Below are 16,684 nucleotides of genomic sequence, written 5' to 3' on the forward strand. Positions count from 1 at the left end.
AATAAAAGACAAGACTTGTCTGCTCCGACTTCTCAAAACCTGGCCTCCGTACCTGTCTACTGATGACCTGAGAATACAAGTTATTTTGAATGAGAGTATCAGCTTTAAAGCTGGTGAATTCATAAGTATTTAAGTGTCATTGTCTTGCTTACTGAAAAACTGTTTTAAAGGTCATGCAAACCTTTAAATTTAAATGTTGATGTAAGTATGAAAAACCCTAGAAAATCCCTTATTTTCTATCAGTGTGAGATGTAGTCTTCTACCAAGACCCGAATGTTTTGTTAGTAAAATGATAGTTTTTCCTTTAATTGTTTAGTACTAAAGTACTTAGTCAAACTCATCGTTCATGTGAAAGTATCACAAAATAAAGTAAACAGGAAAATGTACTACTGTAAGTGTTGTCACTGGGTACTAGGACCAACACAACGTCGCGTTAAGCGAATAATGCAACCTAATGAACATCTGAAGATTGTCTAGAAAAGTAATAATGTAAGTATCATTGTTGGGTACTAGGAGTAACACAACATCGCAATAAGCGAAAAGTATAACCTTATGAACAATCGAAGATTGTCCACTTGTCCTCTGTAGCAGCAGCAGGTGGGTGGAGGGGTTAGCCCCGATTATCGATCTTCCTAGTATAAGTAGTAACCTTAGACCTCCATAGATGGTCATCGACCACTGGTACTAATCAGTGGGGTTCGGAATGGTAAGTCCCGCCTAGATATCCCAATGAACCGGGATAGGAAAGATAATTTACACAGAAAGTACTAATAAATTATCCTCGTAGTTCTAAGTACAAGTATCCAGGTAAGTGAATACAGGATAATGCACCTATGTAACAGTGTTCCTGTATGATATTCATGTAAGTGTGTTCATGTAACAGGTAAGTATATGTATATGTACTCATGTATCAGGTAATGTACTAGTATAGACTCATGAAAGAACTGACTCTTGTGTGATTCCTTGTAATAGGAGTAATGTTTGATATCTTCAAATTATCCCTATGATAATTTACTAAACTATAATTGGTTGATCATGTAGGTTTATACACTCTTACTACTCAAGGGTGTGGGAAGAAAATGAAAGATGTAAACTATAACATCAATACATATATAAGAATATAAGTGTATATGCATAGTTTAGTTCAAGAATGTAAAATGGTTTAGTAAGACATCTTATGGGTTTTGAACAATAATTAACAATGACTTGATGTCATTTTTAATATACATTTCAAAGGTAAAACATTTGATAATAATGTGTTTTTAAGATTTAAAACCATTTCATGCATCACATTTTGTAGTATGTGAAATCTGTTAAATAACAAACACAGTTATAAAATACATAACAATGATTTAATAACATGTTTGTTTCTACTTGTATTCCCCCCTCCCCTTTAAAGCATTTAAAATCATTTAAAACATTGATGAGCGGTATGAACTCACCTGTAGTTGGTGATTGGGATGAACTGAACGGTACAGGATTGCTAGGTGTCAAGCAAGGACCTGTACAAACACTACGATCCTAATGAGCATATAATCACACATATATGCATTCAATTAGACTTAAATCACTAATTGATAATGTTAAGACATCCTAGACACATTTAAACACTTTATATAAGTGTTTTAAGCCCTATGGATTGCATCTAAGCTATTGTGGGACAAGGCACTTGTGTTTAGGGTTCCAAAGGACCCTATATGTGAGTTTACTCCCCATATACCATCACACATGGAGTTTATGGTTGTAAAATCTTGAGTTTACAGCCGTAAACTCCCAACCATGGGGGTGTTGTGTGTTTTGAAGTCCCAAATGATTCCTAGAATTATTCCAACTTGGTGGTTAATTCCTTTGAAGGGTTTAAGGTCTAGAAATACTCCAATTAGGAGTTTACGACCCTAAGGCCATTTCCTTTGGAGTTTACGGCTGTAAACTCCATTGGAATGGTGTTCTCTTTTTTCAAGCCTCAAGCATAGGTGGTATAAGTTCTAGGCTATTATTCCAAGCATATGAAGACATTAGGCACACTTTGGTGCCATTCTATCATGTTTACGGCCCAAGAGCAAAGCCTTGGCCGTAAACTCACTTTGATAAGTGATTTTGATGTGCTTAAGGCCTTATATTAAATGGGGACAAGTCTTGATAATAGTCTTAAAGCTTTATGTGCCTTGAAACACCATTTTGAGTTTGAAAAGGGTGTTTACGGCCTAAGAAACTCTTGGGCCGTGAACTCCCAAACTTGGGTGATTCTTGGTTGTTTTCTTGTCCCTAACACACATACATATGAGTCTAAGGCAGTTGCATAACACAAGGGTCAATCTAGGCTCGGTTTCGGGAGTTTACCGCCTAAGAACACCTTGGGGAGTAAACTCCTAAATCTAGTCATTTAGCCTTCTAAATCATGTTATGTACACATATAAAGCTTTCTAACATTACTATAAAGAGTTACTCACGTTTTGGTATAAAAACCCGAAGATCCGTGAGAGAGAAAATGGCTTTTCTCTAGTTGGAAATGTGAATAATGAATGAATTTGGTTCAAAATTCTATTTATAGTCCTGAGATATTTTTGGCAGAAAATATTTTTATTCCTGAGATGATCTCTAATATAATAGAGTGTTGGAATAACAGTGTTGCACAAAACCCTAGTGCACCCACTCTCCTGATATTTCCTGAAGTGTAAACCCTGAATTACTCAAACTTACGCGAAAAGTCTGAAAATCAACTATGACTGCTATAACTTCATTTGAAGTGATATAGTTTGTACATAACGGAAATTTCGGGTTGTCACATCATCCCCCCGTTAGAAGGAATTTCGTCCCGAAATTAGAATTTAAGCAAATAAGAAGTTACAAATAACTAAGCGAAAAGGTGAGGGTATTTCAGTTTCATCTGATCCTCATGTTCCCAAGTGAATTCCGGTCCACGCTTTGCGTTCCAGCGCACCTTCACTATCGGGATACGGCTCTGCTTTGTTTGCTTGACCTCTTGGTCCATGATCTCTACTGGTTCCTCCACGAAGTTGAGGCTCTCGTTGATCTCGATCTAGTCGAGTGGAATAACAAGAGTCTCGTCGGATAGACACTTTTTCAAGTTCGAGACGTGGAAGGTAGGATGTACGTTACTGAGTTCTTGCGGTAGATTGAGTTTGTAAGCCACAGGGCCGATTCTCGTGAGAATCTCGAAAGTCCCTATGTATCTTGGATTGAGCTTCCCACGCTTCCCAAAGCGTATCAAGCCCTTCCAGGGTGAGACCTTCAGTAGGACTCGGTCGCCCACCTGGAACTCCAATGGTTTCTTACGCTTGTCAGCGTAGCTTTTCTGTCGGTCTCTAGAGGCTTTCAATCGTTCTCGAATTTGAACGATCTTCTCTGTCGTTTCCCAAATGGTCTCCGGACCCGTGAGAGTGCTTTCGGGAACTCGTCCCTTAGCTAACTGGGTATCATCCACTTCAGCCCAGCACAGAGGGGATCTGCACTTTCGGCCATAGAGGGCCTCGAATGGAGCTGCCTTTATGCTCGTGTGATAACTATTGTTGTAGGAAAATTCGACAAGGGGTAAATGAGTATCCCAAGCTTTTCCAAAGTCAATCACACAGGCATGCAACATATCTTCTGAGGTTTGGATAGTTCTCTCACTTTGCCTGTCGGTCTGTGGATGGTAGGCTATACTCATGTCCAGCCTAGTTCCTAGGGAATTTTGTAATGACTTCCAGAACCTCGAAGTGAATCTACTATCTCTATCTGAGATGATAGATAAAGGAACACCGTGCAGCCTTACAATCTCCCTAATGTAAGTTCGGGTATGTTTCTCCATCTTGTCTGTTTCTTTGATCGGTAGGAAGTGTGCAGACTTGGTCAGTCTATTGACGATGACCCATATGTAATCAAGTCCACCCGTCGTCTTGGGCAACTTGGTTATGAAGTCCATAGTGATCCGCTCCCACTTCCATTCCGGTATCTCCGTTTGTTGTAGAAGACCGAAGGGTTTCTGGTATTCGACCTTGACCTTTGCGCAAGTAAGGCATTTACTCACAAATGTAGCAATATCTGCTTTCATGTTAGGCCACCAGTATAGCTTTTTAAGATCCAGATACATCTTATCTGAACCCGGGTGGACGGAATAACGAGTGTTGTGAGCTTCGGTCATGACCAAGTCTCTAAAGCCACCGTGTTTCGGTGTCCAGATCCGATCCATGAGGTATAAGGCTCTGCCACCCTTGACTTCCAAGTTCTTATCCATCCCTCTAAAGGATTCACCAGCCACGTTTTCAGGTTTCAAAGCGTCGAGCTGAGCCTCCTTAATTTGTGTGGACAAGTGTGAATGGATAGTTAGAGTCAAAGATTTGACTCTACGACCAGTATATTCTTTCCGACTTAGGGCGTCGGCTACTACATTGGCTTTACCCGGATGATAACGAATTTCACATTCGTAATCGCTGAGTAGCTCGACCCACCATCGCTATCTCATGTTGAGCTCTTTCTGGTCGAAAATGTGTTGTAGACTCTTATGATCTGTAAAGATCGTGCTTTTTGTACCGTACAGGCAATGTCGCCAAATCTTCAGAGCAAACACAACTGCTCCTAGTTCAAGATCATGGGTTGTGTAGTTAACCTCATGTGTCTTCAGCTGTCTTGAGGCATAGGCAATGACTTTACCTCGCTGCATCAGAACACATCCAAGTCCTTGATTGGATGCATCGCAATACACAATGAAGTCTTTTATCCATTCGGGGAGGGATAGTATCGGGGCGGTGCACAAGGCTCGTTTGATCGGTTGGAATGCTCTTTCCTTGATTGGATGCATCGCAAAACCGCAACTGTAAGCCCGAGGGCTTAGTGAGATATCCCCAAAATACCAACCACATATACACCCTTCCAGGCCACAACCTTCCAGTCCAAAACATATCGCCTTCCGGCCCATAGCGTAATGCCTTCCGGCCCATAACACATTGCCTTCCGGCCCATAACATATCGCCTTCCGGCCCGCAACATAAAAGCATACATATCATGATAGAACATAGAACAACCATGCATACTGGGTTACACTCCAGACCAGACAACCATGCACATAACATATAATCATATAACAGTTCACAGTTAGCAAATCGATCAACAGATCACATAACATATCATTACCCTAACCAAGATACCAGCCTAGCCGATCACTAGCATAACATCACCCTATCACTCAGCCAACATAATAATTATGCACATACGCCTTTCCAGGCCATGACCTTCCGGTCCACATCACATTGTCTTCCGGCCCGCAACATGTAATGCCTTCCGGCCCACAACATATAATGCCTTCCGGCCCATATCCCGCAATATCCTACAACAGACCATTACCCGGATTTCCATCCGATAAAAGGGTCGGCCTTGGTGCCTTGAACCCTATAGATATAGTGAGGATAACTCACCTTGAAACTGCCGACTGAACAGATAACCCAAGCTGCTCCGATCACTAATACGATCTCCACCACTGGACAGCCACCAATGCACTGAACTCAAAATAATAATCAACAATTACCAAAATACCCCTGGAAACCACTGGTCAACCCTTGGTCAAATACTAGGTCAAAGTCAACCCCTGACTGACCCTACTCGCCGAGTCAACCCTATGACTCGTCGAGTTCCCATACTCAAAACTTCACTCAACCTGCGACCTAACTCGCCGAGTCACCCCGAGACTCGCCGAGTCCAACAACTCTAAGTCCACTCGCACATAACTCATCGAATCATCCCTTGACTCGCCGGTTCTCGACTCAACCAGAAAATATTTGGACTCTTCGACAAGACTCGCCGAGTCCAAGAACAAACTCGCCGAGTCTAAGGCTATCTTCAATCTACTCGACGAGTTGTTCATCCAACTCGTCGAGTTCCAGCTTATCTTCAAGCAACTCGTCGAGTCCACCCATGTGACTCGCCAAGTACCACCGGTCTGCATCCAAACAGAAGCGTTCCATACCATGCAATTGATCCAAAACATAGATCTAGCCTCCTACAACTCATCCATCATGTAAAGTGGCAATCTTTGCGTGAATCCAAAGAGATCTATGCATTTTGCACATTAGGGCTAAGGTTTGGGACAAGATAGCTTCATCCAACACTCAACACAGGGACTTTCCTGCATTCCAACTCTCCGCCATTCCAGATCTGAGGTAGCAACCTCAGATCTAACCTCTAGATTCCAATATCACCCAAGATAAGCTTCCCCTCAAACCCCAAAATGAAGAGACAAGAGAACAACAGCCTAAGAACGAGATATTACCTCAAAGGAACGCCCCAATCTGCAAGGAACTCGAATGCAAGCAAAGCCCCTTGCTCCACACCTTCAATTTTCCAAACTTTCTTCAACAATTACTTCTCCAAGCTCCAATCCACTCAACAATGGTGCTTCACCATGATTTTAGGGTTTTTGGGACTCAAGGGGGTGATAAAGAGGCTGGGGAGGAAACATAATGCTCTTTATATAGGGCTCAACCCTGAGAATTAGGGTTTTCTCCACTCAGCACCTACTCTTCGAGTCCATCTCATTGACTCGCCGAGTCGGCTATTTAACACGCGACCATGTCGCGACTCTACTCACCGAGTCTATCCATGGACTCGCCGAGTCACTCTTTCCCAAATTAGACTTTTAGCCCTTCAACTCGACTCTTGCTATTTCGGGATGTTACAATTCTCCCCCACTTAAATTAGGCTTCACCCTCGAAGCCTACAATAATACAACTCCAAAGATGTTCCCACAACACGCCATCTGGCCTTAACCGGACCAGGTCCCACAAGGCATACCCGTCGAAACTCGAACACACTTTCCCTTCCCTTACGGTGTCCTGACCACCATCTCTAACCGGGCACCAGCTGTAGCCTCTGATAATCACACTCAGTAACCGAAAATTACCCAAGATGCATCACTGCCCCAAATCTTCAACAATCACTCGACCCATAAGGGCTATAAAACCATGAACCATAGGATTCCCGATCCGTATCCCACTCTATCCATTCCGGGACAACTGAGAGACCCATTCTCAATCTCAGAGCAACTCTCACGAGTTCTCCCCTTGCAACCGCATACACATGCTAAACTAGCTCTAACACCCTCAGGTTGGGTAAACCTGATATACTGATAATATCCTCAAACATCCCCTAGGATAAACCACTAATACATATCCAATACCCTGATCAGAATCACACTGAGAGTCCAAGACTCTCTCCCTGCATCCCTTCCGAGCCTCTTGGCTCTACACTTGCAGAATTCCCTCCGCGGCCTCAGCAGACATCCCAAACCGGATGAGCTTCTATTCCACTGCCGCAAACATGCTGCTCAAAAACCATACTCGAATCACTCAAATCATAACTCTGCTCTGCCGCTTTCCCTTCCGTGAACTTGCACTCCCTCTCGGAGTTACACCTCACTCTCTCTTCCTTTACCAAGGAAACCACTCGACCACATTGTCACTTTGACAAGTGCCACGGTGCTCGCCCAACTCTACACCACCCCTTTCATAGCGTATCCGCTATCCATCCAACATACATACTCAGACTCTCATCGTAGGGACTCTCAAGCCCATGCACTATCTTAACTCATCAAGATCACTACCCGGGGCCAGAGCTTCTAATGCAAACACACTGCGACATACCCAATCCATATCCTCAAACTGATCCAACAATACCTGCAGAGTCTTCAACATGACTGGACCGTCTTACCAGGCCTTCAGCCCATTCTGGACCGCTCAACTAGCATTCATCATTCCGGGCTATCACCCCCGGAAATCCTCCCATGCATACCGTTCTAGCTCTCTAGGGGGTTCCGAACTCTAATTCCATCATACATACTCGATCCCTCTAGGCTGACAGAACACTGCTGAATCCCAACAGCTAAGCACTCTAAAATACTCATCGATCTCCCAGAGAGTTCTCCAACTCTCCCCCACTTATAGCACTGATTAACAACCACCGGTCGCCATCACTGACCTTCTAGAACAACCCTGCACAAAGAAAACACTTACACGCGGACTGCTTCCCACAAGCATAAACAACCTTAACGAGATCTCACATCAACACTGATTAGCCTGCTCGAAAGAAACTCAAACTGTATCTAACCACTCTTCAGAAAGCCGATGCTACCCGACCTTCAACCCAATGTCGCATCTCCACTAATAACCCTCACGAATGATAACCAACGAAAGCACAAAACACCAAACTATAACCATACCAAACCCTCAGGGAACAACGGATACCAAGACGAAAACCCGAAACACGAATCCATAACCATGCCAAACCCTCAAGGAACAACGGATACCAAGACGAAAACCCGAAACACAAATCCATAACCATGCCAAACCCTCAAGGAACAACGGATACCAAGACGAAAACCCGAAACACGAATCCATAACCATGCCAAACCCTCAAGGAACAACGGATACCAAGACGAAAACCCGAAACACAAATCCATAACCATGCTAAACCCTCAAGGAACAACGGATACCAAGACGAAAACCCGAAACACAAATCCATAACCATGCCAAACCCTCAAGGAACAACAGATACCAAGACGAAAACCCGAAACACAAATCCATAACCAAAACCTCAACCCACAAAACGACGAATACCGCATCAAAAACCACACAAAGATACCAGCAGAACAATACGCCATAATAATCACAAGATAACATGACATCAAGAAAGAAACATACCCGCAGCTGCATCCGGCACTGCTCTGACCTCCTCTGCCGCAAGCTGATAAGCACGACCCTGAGCCCTTGGGGCTCCGCTCCACCCTGAGCTTCTCCTGAAATCCTCAAAGTGGCCGGTGCTGGAGCCTGCACCGGTCCCGCAGAAAGCTGTGGACAGTTGACCCTCATATGTCCAACCTGACGACGATGATAGCAAATCCTCAAATCCCGAACCGGCGTTGACCGCCGACAATCCCTCGCATAGTGCCCCTCCTTTCCATACTTGCGGCATGCACCACCGGACCTGCAAACTCCGGTGCGACTCCTCCCACACTTCCTACAAGTGTGGCTGCTCAGATCCCCCACTTTAACATCAACGGTCTTGGACCGTTTCGGCGCCGGCCGCGACTGTACCGGAGCCTGCCTCAGCTCATGCAACTGCAACTCAATCTCTAACTCACGCCACCTAGCGGCCTCCTGCAACTCCAACAATGTCCCGCACCCCTACGTAGACACAAACTGTCTGATATCCCCCTTGAGCATACTCACATATCGGGACATCTGAGCCTGCTCCGAAGCAAACTCAGGGCAAAACATCGCCCTCTCAGTGAACATCCTGTTGATCTCAGTCACCGACTCCGAATCCTGCTTCAGCTCAAGGAACTCTTGAGCCAATCTTTCCCTCACATCCTGCGGAACATAGCGAGCGCTGAACATCTCTCTGAACTGATCCCATGAAACCGCAACCCTCTGCGCATCCGAGTATGACCCCGTGGTCAATCTCCACCAATCCTTCGCCCTGAGCCTCAACAGGTTCAGAGCACACCTCACCCTCAGATCAACAGGGCATGAACACATGAAGAAACACCCATCCACGTCCGATAACCATCTCATAGCAACAATCGGGTTCTGAACCCCATCGAAGGTGGGAGGCTCCGTATTATCGAAGTCCTGATACTGAAAATCCCTATCAGCTCCTCCCCCATGGTGCTACTACAGCCATTATAGCCGCCGCGGCAGCCGTCTCCGTGAGAGCCGCATAGCACTCATCAAAATACTCCACCATGGCGGTCTTGATCGACCCAAACAGTTCCGGCAACTCAGCCCGGAACAATGCAGCAACCTCATCATGCAGGCTCTCACGAATCCTCGCATCCAACTCATGCTTACTCATCTGACCGATAACCTCGGGCGGTACTGACCCGTCCGCAACTCCTCCTCCTGTACCCGATCCTGACCCGGATCCTCTTCTAGCATGCCTCGAAATCTCCTTACAGAAAACATACTAGAAAACCACAGACTCTTCCCATTATCCTGGGAACCAACTCTCTACCCAACCCTAGAGGTCATGGTTTCCCTGATACGCGTATGGGTCCTGTGCTTTCAGTAGTACGGGCCCATACTACCTTCCACACCTACCCATATTTGTATGAAGTACTACCACAACACCCCAGAGAAACATGCATAACAACGCTCAACCCTCACCACTAGAGGAACACTGAGAATCTCCCATAAGGAACCCTAGGCTACAGGCATCACAATCAGGCAACATTAACATGAATTCCTGAAGATCCCTATCCTAACTCTAGCATGTTGTTCTATCAAAGCTCAATAAAACAAATGTCACGTATGGTAATTTGGGGTTACTTACTGGCTCCGGCTGATCGTACCTCTGCGTCCTCCTTTACTTAATTTATAAATAAATAAAAAATAATAAAAAAAAAACATTTTATTTCCTCTTTTTAAAACCCTCCTCGATTTGAGACTTGAGTCACACGAGTGTTCCTCGAATTCGCTCAAATCAAGGCTCTGATACCAACTTGTAACGACCAAAATTTCGAAACAATTAAAACTTTTCCAAAACAACGCATTTTAATAACGTTATTACAAAAAGGTTTTCAATACATTATTTAACAGAGTATTTCCCAGGTCCATTTCATAAAACACCAACGCGAGGAATGGTACGATCACGCCTTTGCCATGCCACAGACTCCTGAGAACCTGAAAACATAAAAACCGCAACTGTATGCCCGAGAGCTTAGTGAGATATCCCCAAAATACCAACCACATATACGCCCTTCCAGGCCACAACCTTCCGGTCCAAAACATATCGCCTTCCGGTCCATAGCGTAATGCCTTCCGGCCCATAACACATTGCCTTCTGGCCCATAACATATCGCCTTCCGGCCCGCAACATAAAAGCATACATATCATGATAGAAGATAGAACAACCATGCATACCGGGTTACACTCCAGACCAGACAACCATGCACATAACATATAATCATATAACAGTTCACAGTTAGCAAATCGATCAACAGATCACATAACATATCATTACCCTAACCAAGATACCAGCCTAGCCGATCACTAGCATAACATCACCCTACGACTCAGCCAACATAATAATTATGCACATACGCCTTTCCAGGCCATGACCTTCCGGTCCACATCACATTGCCTTTCGGCCCGCAACATGTAATGCCTTCCAGCCCACAACATATAATGCCTTCCGGCCCATATCCCGCAATATCCTACAACAGACCATTACCCGGATTTCCATCCGATAAAAGGGTCGGCCTTGGTGCCTTGAACCTTATAGATATAGTGAGGATAACTCACCTTGAAACTGCCGACTGAACAGATAACCCAAGCTGCTCCGATCACTGATACGATCTCCACCACTGGATAGCCACCAATGCACTGAACTCAAAATCATAATCAACAATTACCAAAATACCCCTGGAAACCACTAGTCAACCCTTGGTCAAATACTAGGTTAAAGTCAACCCCTGACTGACCCTACTCGCCGAGCCAACCCTATGACTCGCCGAGTTCCCATACTCAAAACTTCACTCAACCCGCAACCTAACTCGCCGAGTCACCCCGAGACTCGCCGAGTCCAACAACTCTGAGTCCACTCGCACATAACTCACCGAGTCATCCCTTGACTCACCGGTTCTCGACTCAACCAGAAAATATTTGGACTCTTCGACAAGACTCGCCGAGTCCAAGAACAGACTCGCCGAGTCTAAGGCTATCTTCAATCTACTCGACGAGTTGTTCATCCAACTCGTCGAGTCCACCCATGTGACTCGCCGAGTACCACCGGTCTGCATCCAAACAGAAGCGTTACAGACCATGTAATTGATCCAAAACATAGATCGAGCCTCCTACAACTCATCCATCACGTAAAGTGGCAATCTTTAAGTAAATCCAAAGAGATCTACGTATTTTGCACATTAGGGCTAAGGTTTGGGACAAGATAGCTTCATCCAACACTCAACACAGGGACTTTCCTGCATTCCAACTCTCCTCCAATCCAGATCTGAGGTAGCAACCTCAGATCTAACCTCTAGATTCCAATATCACCCAAGATAAGCTTCCCCTCAAACCCCAAAATGAAGAGACAAGATGTGACAACCGTCATATTCGGGTCAGTTTGTGACAATCGTCAATCTTGAGTCAAGTCAAGTCATCAAGTCAAGCCGGTCAACTCTATTAAACCTTGTGTATTAGGTCGATGAATCGATAAAGCAAGAACATATGAGTTTTTGATTCGCAATTGGATTGATGATTGAGGGATGATTCATGAAGAAAAACGCGAAGTCAAGGACTATGAAATTGTTGTTTGCAAGAATTTAAAAACTCGATTGTGGAGTTGTTGATGCTCATTTTGCGAAGGTAAAACAATCGAGTGTTCGCATCTATGAATCAATTTGAAGTCAAATTGGGTTAATATTCGCATATGGGTTCAACATATGAAAATTTTGATTTCGCAAGTTTAGAGTTCAAGAACTAAACTGTGTTCGCATCTGGAATGAAAAATTTTGTGAATCGCATTTGATTAATTAGGTTAAAATGTGAAGGGATGCGAAGGGTGTAAGAATGAAAATGCGAAGGTGATAAATGCGAAGGGATGCGAAGGGTGTAAGAATGAAAATGCGAAGGTGATTAATGCGAAGGGATGCGAAGGGTGTAAGAATGAAAATGCGAAGGTGATTAATGCGAAGGGATGCGAAGGGTGTAAGAATGAAGATGCGAAGTATTTCACAGTAGAATGCGAATTGGGGAAGAAAACAGAAGATTTCAAATATTGTCCCTGGAGTTTCGCATTTTTGGAAATAAAGACTCAACTTCGCAAATGGGGGCCATAAAATGATGAAATTGCAGAATTTTTTAAAGAGATGCACACACATAGACAACCACACATATATTTAGAAAATTAGACTATTATAAGACATTGTTCGTGACTTTTGAGTCCAAAGACGTATGATCACAAGCAACCACCCCACACCCACTCTATGACCAGCCATACCTCCCCACCTTACCTATGTCACTTCAATGTTCCCTTACACTCAAATTTCACTCACTCCCACGTTTTTGAGCTGGAACAATCAACCACACTCCTCATTTTTCTCTCATTTCTCTCATTCCACTAAGTAACAAACATCACTTTTTCTCTCAAACTCTTCTACTCAAATTTTCGAGATCCAAGGCTGGATTCAAGTGTTCTTCCACACTTAGTAAGTAAAAATTCATCCTCCCTATTATTATTTCACTTCATTCTACTCAAATCTTTGGTTGCTTACACAAACTCCCTAACTATGATGTTAGATTCTCGAAAACCTTCAAGGCATCTCCAAGTGTTCTTGAATTAAACACTTCCATTCTTCAACAATCATCTACTGAAATCACTCAAGGTGAGTTCATACCCCTACATTTTCATGTTTTCTCAAGTTTTCAGGGGGGGAATACAAGTTAAAACACTAAGAACATAACTAGATTTTTCTAACAGCCTTCATCAGAAAAGTTCAACTCCATTCACGGACTGTTTTGGGCATCTTACACATTTTTGTTTTCAAAACTGTAAAAGGTGCAAATAGTTCAAGTTTTTAGCTTTAAAATGGCTACTTGCACATCTCCATACGATTTTTCTACAATTTATGGCGATTTTTACAAAACTGCCTATCATTTCAAACAACAATCCGGACCAGTCTGTGATCTTGGACTTTTTCACCCAAGTTAGAGGTCATTATAAATTGAGATAAAATTTATGAGCAAACTAAACACATTTTGTGAACTCTCAGAATTTACGGATCTAGTTTTCGACTTCGTATGATTTTTCTATGATTTTTCCAAAACAGGGCAGAATTGCTAAATTTTACCAACAACATGTAAATATCATAACACTTTGTATTATGTTGAGCAAAGTGTATAATCATAAGTTTTAATGTTTGAATGTGTTTCCTAGTAGTTTATCATTATGAACTGAAACTAAGACAATCATATTAAATATTACCCATTCATTTTGGAACACGTATTATTTAACTATAAAAAGTATAGTTTGAATATATTTATAACACTAATACATTTCCATAAAAGGGTTCATACATATTATACACATTTTAGATAAACTATAATAGGTATAGTTTATGATACATCACTCTACGCACTCGTACCAGAAGTGTACATTCATATAAGAAAGATTTCTATTCGCACACATTTCACGTAAGTTAATCTATGGTTTGATAAATTCACAACACTAATACATTTCCATAAAAGGATTCATACATATTACATACATTCTAGATAAACTATAATAGGTATAGTTTATGATACATCACTCTACGCACTCGTACAAAAAGGGTACATTCATACAAGAAATATTTATATTCACACACATTTCACGTAAACTTGTTATCCTATATTGTGAGTTTCTCTATTTCTCTCTCTCTCCCCGTACGTCCGAGTGCGGGATATAATTCCTGGTAGTTATAATCAGAATCTCCTTGAGGGAGAACGTGATACTTGTATATAGATCTATATTGGGATTGACACCCCACACCTTGCTGCTAGCTACAGTTGGACCTGCAGGTCTACGGGTGACAAATGTCATTTCATTTTTCGCGACACTGAGAACGTCGTGGCAGGTTCACATAGTCATAGTATGATTATAACGGCTCACATAGGGAACAATCCATAAGTTTACGGGATTTTATTTTTAAAACCTAAATGAGTTTTATGTCGATTTAAAATCACCTTTTATCTCTATGGGTACAAATACAAAGTACCGGGTCTCTATACAAAAGGGGTACAAATACAAAGTACCGGGTCTCTATACAAAAAGGGGTACAAATACAAAGTACCGGGTCTCTATACAAAAAGGGGTACAAATACAAAGTACCGGGTCTCTATACAAAAGGGGTACAAATACAAAGTACCGGGTCTCTATACAAAAAGGGGTACAAATACAAAGTACCGGGTCTCTATACAAAAAGGGGTACAAATACAAAGTACCGGGTCTCTATACAAAAAGGGGTACAAATACAAAGTGCCGGGTCTCTATACAAAGCTATTATGATATTAAAACTACACATCCTCTAAAATTGTTAGACTTCAACTATAGTCGCTGAGCGTATATGTTGAGTCATATAAGAATTTAGTCTTGATTGGCCTAGAATTGGTGGTGCCCGCCTCATCTCCTGTTCCTCGTTGGGTTGTGGACCTAGGGCAGACCCACTATATTCAACGTTTTATCTAAGTTAAGCCTTATATAACTTTATATGTTGGACGATTATAGAGGAACTCTACGGATTACTCTAGGGTTCATTACAGCATCATGTAGGATTATTTCTATTCATACTTAACTAAGAAAATATTGGATTTTCTGGAAATCAAACTAAATCGATTTTACAAGGAAAAACGGTTTCTACTTCAAACAAAACTCTTATGAACTCACCAACCTTTGTGTTGACACTCTTTTAAAACTACTTGTATTCTCAGGAAATCAGTGAAACAGGAAAACTTCATCGCTTTGAGGATGGGACGCTAAACCGTCAACAATTTATTTTGTCATCATAATGTAATTGCTTTTGAAACATGTAAACATATACTTTGGTGTAACTTTTGCAATTATATTTATGGTGGTTGTTTTTACTTTGAGCACTATTATACACGTTGTTGTGATACTGTACATGAAGTCCTCCACCCCCAGACGTTTCCGCCATCCTTGGTTTGGGGGTGTGACAGATTGGTATCAGAGCATTGTTTATAGTGAACTAAGTATATCGAACCACATAAGATATACAAACTATAAATGCATTGGGACTAAGGTCTCTGATTTTAAGATTTCAAAACCACTATACCTTTAAGAATAAATAACTTTTGTTAAAAGTATACATGCATGCATACATACTAAGGTCAGCATCATTTTAGGACAAAACAAAAGTAATGATTGTTGGATATCACAGGTAAGCCTGGGGATGTATGATCAGTCTTGGGAATAGCATAGCCTGATCAACTATGCTGGTCCGAGGAGTGATTAGCATATGCCCAAGAATGGTTGTGATGTGGCAACAAGTCTAAAAACTTACCAACACTACCACAATGAAATACCATAGGGGTATTTTGGCATTATTAAAAATTACATCTGCAAAAACTAAATAGATCTTTATCAATAGGTCAATAGTTGCTTAGTGGATACATTAAAATTTTATGTATCCAGGACGTCATAGACTTAGAATCTGTGGATCTTTGCCCTACTTCCTGTTCTCGTTGGATTGGGGATTTAGAGTTAGGGTCACTTATTCGAAGGTCTATCCTGTCCCGAATACATATAATTAGTATGCACTAAACAATTTGTTGAAGTACCTGATAAAGATCATCGTATAATTAGCAAATTAGTACGTTTGCTTAATCATTTCTTATATCCCCATTTCTCGCGAAGATATCATGGATGGAGTTCCATCCACACGACGACCCGTACTACCCTAACCACGACAATACCAAATGGCTCGGAGAGGAGCCAGAGAATGATTACCCAACCCCTGTAGATGGTCACCAAGCTGAAGGCTATGCTGATGGTTCTGACCCCGACCCTGAAGTGGAGAACTTAACCCCGATGACTCTTGTTCCGAATCCCAACCCTTGACCGGCTTTCAAGGCCCGATGCCTCCTTGGGTAGAGTGCTTGGAAACCTGGAGCAAAGAACAAAACCAACATATGTCGTTTAA

This window comes from Lactuca saligna, chromosome 5 (assembly GCF_052625555.1).
Source record: "Lactuca saligna cultivar CGN05327 chromosome 5, ASM5262555v1, whole genome shotgun sequence".
Lineage (NCBI taxonomy): Eukaryota > Viridiplantae > Streptophyta > Magnoliopsida > Asterales > Asteraceae > Lactuca > Lactuca saligna.